The sequence below is a fragment of the Rhincodon typus genome, chromosome 15 (assembly GCF_021869965.1).
Source record: "Rhincodon typus isolate 14 chromosome 15, sRhiTyp1.1, whole genome shotgun sequence".
In the NCBI taxonomy this organism is placed as follows: Eukaryota; Metazoa; Chordata; class Chondrichthyes; order Orectolobiformes; family Rhincodontidae; genus Rhincodon; species Rhincodon typus.
Genome location: NC_063346.1, coordinates 60,752,960 through 60,758,796, shown reverse-complemented (window position 1 = coordinate 60,758,796; position 5,837 = coordinate 60,752,960).

Here is a 5,837-nt window from a genome sequence, read left to right as displayed (position 1 = left end):
ATAGATAAAGTAGATGATGGACTACATTTCCCCGTGATTTCATCCTGTAGATCTCTGTGACTCCGTGACTCTATGGCCACTTGCACATTGCAAGCTTACACATTCTGAAAGCACGTTAAGAGATTGTATTGCATAGGGTGAAGTCATTTACATTAGGATGGCGCATACATAATGAGTTTGTTTGAACCGATGGAAAATTATGCTTACAGTTATCTTCATTTATGTGCAATGGATTTAGGAACAGCGAGACCCACGATTGACCTGGTGAAATGTATTCATATAGAGATGTACAACACGGAAACAGAACCTTCGCTTCAACTCGTCTGTGCCAACCAGACATCCTAGATAAATCTAGTCCAATTTTCCAGCATTTGGCCCATATCCCTCTAAATCCTTCTTATTCATATACCCATCCAGATGCCTTTTAAATGTTGTAATTGAACCAGACTCCACCACTTCTTCTGGCAGCTCATTCCATACACGCACCACCCTCTGCAATGCAGTAAATATTCAATGAGATCTAAAATAAAGAGGTTTCTTTTCAAGTGCCTGTTGGGAAAAAAAAATACTAAACCAGCGCTAATTCCCATTCTTGAAGGCCGATTTGTAAACTTACCTTTTTTGGAACATCTGTTGCTCTAATTCAGTCTGAGTGTCATCGGATCTCATCAGTGAGACTGAAGTGTTTCTCATAATCCGATGCCATTCAGCAAAACATGATTTGAAGCTGGGATGAAGCGGAATAAAGACAAGTTAATGATGCAAAACCAGAAATTGCTGAAAAATCTCAACATGTCTGGCAGCATGTGTGGACAGAAAACAGAGTTAACGTTCGCGTCCAGTCACCCTTCCCCAGAGCTCAATGATGCAAATTCATCCAGAGGAACCAAGAGCAAAAGGATGTGAATTACTTTCCACAGGTTCTGCAGAAGGCAGATATTCTCCACTGGGTGCAACATTAACGGAGATGCTGTTTAGGTAATGATAGAACTGGAATATTATCATTGCATGAGGCTTAACAAAATGCATGCATAAAGTATATTGGGAATACAGAAACAAATAAACGTCTGAATAGGGAATGGGTTTTGACAGAACAGTTTTCAGTCAGCAGGCGGAATTGGGGATGGGCTGATGAGGGTCGATTGACAAACTGAGTACATCAGAGATTAGGTTTAACTCCGAAAAGTAAAATACCCGCCTTTAAAAGGGGCTATTTACTTTGGAAGTGGAATATGGTTTGATGTATTAGTTGTAAAAGCACTTGACAATTAATGCATTAATGGCCAACGGCCAATGGCATTATCTGGAGACACACGTTCAAATCCCGCCGTGGCGACCATTGTCGATTGCCGGAAAAGATCTTTTGGGGGAGAAAATTGCCCCCCTTCCCTGGTCTGGCCTGCATGAGACTCCAGACCCACCGTAAAGTGGTTGACTCTTAACTGCTCTCTGGGCAATTGGAGATTTTGATTCATTATTGTCACGTCTACCGAGGTACAGTGAAAAGTGTTGTTTTACATGCTTTACAAGCACATCAGACTGTACAGGTGCATCACGGTAACAGGATACACATTCGTCCTTTCACTTGTCTTGCTGTTGTAACGTACTAGTAACGTTTTAATATATATTTCCATCAATTTATTCTCAGTGCCACCAACTCCAGTGAAGATTGCTCATCTGTCCGATCGGTCCCCCACTCGCCTTTGCACAACGACTCCTTTTTTCCCAGGGGAAATTCACGTACTTTGGTATAAAAATGATATCGAAATTACATCTGAGATCAACGCAACAAAAGTGTGGAAAGAGGGGAGTTTGTTTAAAGTTTCCAGGGTTCTCAATCGTGTGGAGAGTGGATCGGTTTATACGTGCCAGATTTTCCACGCAACACTCAAGCACCCAGCCAGTGTCAGTTACACGATTCGAGGTGAGAAATGTGAGCCTTTATTAGTGTTTCTCAGTCCCTAGTGTTGTGCGACATCCCGTGACCTATTTGAGTCATTTTTAAAGTGTGATAGTGTAAAGCGCCACTGTCCATAGCTTTTGCTTTTTTTGGCGAGGTATCTGACAACATAGCGTGATGTAAATTTGGTTGTATAACTTAGAATGCGGACTATAAATTTCGTAGCTAATCCATTTCATTCTCATGGCCTGAGTTGTCGGCGATGGAACAGTGATATTTTGCATTTATTAGACATCACTTCATTTCACAGCATCCATGGACTTTCTGCATCGAGATTTTTGCGTGGTTTCTAATGACACATGCAGATGTACAGGTCGAAGAATTATTAAGGATCAAATTGAAAAAGATTTTATTTCGATTCAGATGTGATCTAAACTCGATTTACATTTGGGAGGTTGCATAAAGTTTACTTTGGCAGTGTAATCAAAATAAACAGGGCTAATGACAGGGATGGACCTGTATGTTGGGGTATAAACTAAGCGTGAGTGATAGAACAGAGAAACTGGTGTCATTGCGTTCAGAAAACTAAACGCCTGCAATCACTGATATGAGACTGTAACAAAATCTAAAATAATGGTTGACGAACAGGGTCAAATCAATAAAACAAAATGTCTTTTAATTACCCTGTTATTAGTAAGTGCCCAACTTGATACTGCAACCCAGTCCTGGGCACTTGATGAGAAAAATCTTAAGAATGTTCATCGGTTACTACACGTTAAAAAAAACTCCATAGTTATTGTGATTTCAGCATTTAAAATGGATAAACGTCAGGAGGTATTAATTACACAATGAAGGGGCCAGACTGTGTACATGTAGTTTTTATTTATTATCCCATTCCTTTCATTAAAGTCAATCGACTTTTTCCTGTATAGTTGTGGTTAATTTTTGAGCCACATTAGAGTAGTTGGCCTGTGTGCAAAAGCCTACCTAGATCCTAAAAGGAGGTGGGCTCTACCTGCTGTGTGTGTTGGTCACTGTTTTCAAAACGATCTAATTTCTCAGCTGTTTCTTTTATTTTTGTCTAATTACTATTCTGTAATTTGCACAAAGCTATTTAATTAAATTTAATAGACACAATGATACTTCGAGATATGACACACAAATACACAACAAACTTGTAGCAATATAGTCACATATATACTCTGAACTTGATTAACATTTGAAAATTATTCAGAATTGATAGTCACGTTATATTTTATCATCTGTCACATTTTGTCAGGCTAAACTTTATCCCTAATAAGGAATCACGGTGGAGCGTGCGAAGTACCCTCCATGAGAGACGATGTCCAAGTTGTTGTCCTGGCTTTTTATTGTGAATTTGCTTAATTATTTAAAACAATCTTCTCTGCAGAATGCAAACATTCAACTTCTTCTGCACCTTCCAGGCAACGGCAGCCGTAACTTTCCTGACGCGTTGGTGCCTGGATGTGCAGTGGGCGGGTTAATAGTTTTATTGTCTCTTGTTGCAATTCTTGTCAAGCGACGGATATCAGGCAAAACTGCAGGCAAGTCCTGATAGAACTCTGTTTAGTTGTTTTGTTTGGTCTACTCTTTGTTGAATGTTGTAACAGGGACCGTGTAAAATCCAGACTCAGATCTAGATATTCAGAGCAATGCAGATTTCATTCAGAATGCTTGGCTTTCCTGGGTCTCAGTGCTCAAAAGCGGGCAATGCCTGAAGAGGAACCCTTCAGAATAATATGTCCATATCTCGATATTAATGTGAACCAAGGCTTTGGTCTCTAGAATAAATGCCAATGATAATGTAGATGGTCTAGATTAAATACCCTTAATGCTGAAACAGGGAAGAGGATCAACCGTGAATGAGAAAGTGTGAAATGTGCACTGCAAAAGAATATATTGGACTTTAGACCAAATCTAATCCATAAGTAGAACCTGATGTTATTTTCTATAGGTGTAGAATGTGGTCACTTTAATCCAATATTGGGGAGCTCTTCATGCATCAAGTTCATGATAACTTTTATTGTTGATATGAGTTCTATTCTCCAATAGGAACAGAGACTACTGAAGACATACCAGACCGGCTGGAGCCACAGGTTAGTTTCATTCTCATCCAATCAGAAATTAAAATATGCTGTACATTGGCACCATAATTATAGGAATTCCACTGAGATAGCAGAACTGTTTTCATTTACGGCAGAACAATCCGTGAGTATGGCCGAGTTAGCGTTTCTTTTACTTCGCTGTGGCGCAGTGGTTTCGCACTGCTGCCTCACAGCGGTCGGGACCCGCTTGTGATTCAAGCGTAGGGCGACTGTCTTTGTGGAGTTTGCACATTTTCCCCGTGTCTGCGTAGGTTTTTTTCCGGGTGCTCAGAATGTCGCCGAGTTAGCGTTTTTTTACTTCGTTATCTTCCTCCCCGTTGCTAGTGTAATCAGTACCTTATAACTGCAGCAGCAGAACTCGCTTTCAGGTAATCCATCAATTCTCACAGACTTCAATGCTTGTTCTGGTGTTTTCTCAGAGCCAGCTGGACAACAATTCAAATATGTGAAGGATCCCATTCCAGCCCAGTTCTGTTTCAAACGACATTCTCATCCACAATCTTGTACACAGGCTCTCTCTGTGTTGATCTGGACTGACCTCGGGGCGGGTTAATCAGCTGTACCCTTTTCTCTGCCAAGAGCCACTGAGGCCGACTGCTTTTTTACTGAAATTTCAGAAGTTCTAACTTGGATGGCTGTGAATTTCTGATTAGCGCCATGAGATCATTTTTTTAAAAAAAAGTGGCAATGATTTACCCTGAACAAGCAGTGGCAAAGAATGGGCACACAACTGTGCAAATTAGATCCGCTGATCTGCTTATATGAGTATTCTCACATATTTAATACCACTTACCTCTAATACATTGTAGTCACAAACTACACTGCTCTATTTCTCTGTCCTTGTAAGGATTGACTGTATTGATTCTTGTGTTACTGCATGATGTCTTCCGCATGTAATATGCAAATAATATCTGCCCAAAAATATCTCATCAGATCTGGAAGAGGAGAAAAATGAACGGCTCTTTCTATGCTGCTCTCAATTTCAGTGACCACAGGAAATCTGCAAAACCCAGGCATGTGGAAGAGTGCATCATCTATGCCAAGGTATGAGTTTGGCAAAAAGGAGTGATCAAGTACAATCGTCTACTTTCAATGATGCACATTGACAAAGATTGAACAATTTATTTGAGCAAAAAATGCGAGTGATCTTTCATTGTTTCTCCCTCAGACTGAACAAAGCGCCAACAGTAAACTGACATATGCATCTATGCAATTCACCAATTCCCGGAAAAATGAGAAAAAACAACAATCAGAAAATGGAGACAACAAGGTGCAGGGCTGGATGAACACAGCAGGCCAAGCAGCATCATAGGAGCAGAGAGGCTGACGTTTCGGGCCTAGACCCTTCATCAGAAAAGGGGGAGGGGAAGGGGGTTTTGAAATAAATAGGGAGAGAGTGGGAGGCGGATAGAAGAGGGATAGAGGAGAGGATAGGTGGAGAGGAAACAAACAGGTCGAAGAGGCGGGGATGGGGCCAGGAAAGGTGAGTGTAGGTAGGGAGTTAGGAAGGGGATAGGTCAGTCCAGGGAGGACGGACAGGTCAAGGGGGCGGGATGAGGTTGGTCGGTAGGAGATGGAGGTGCGGCTTGAGGTGGGAGGAGGGGATAGGTGGGAGGAAGAACAGGTTAGGGAGGCAGGGACGAGTTGGACTGGTTTTGGGATGCGGTGGGGGGAGGGGAGATTTTGAAACTTGTGAAATCCACATTGATACCATTGGGCTGCAGGGTTCCCAAGCGGAATATGAGTTGCTGTTCCTGCAACCTTCGGGTGGCATCGTTGTGGCACTGCAGGAGGCCCAGGATGGACATGTC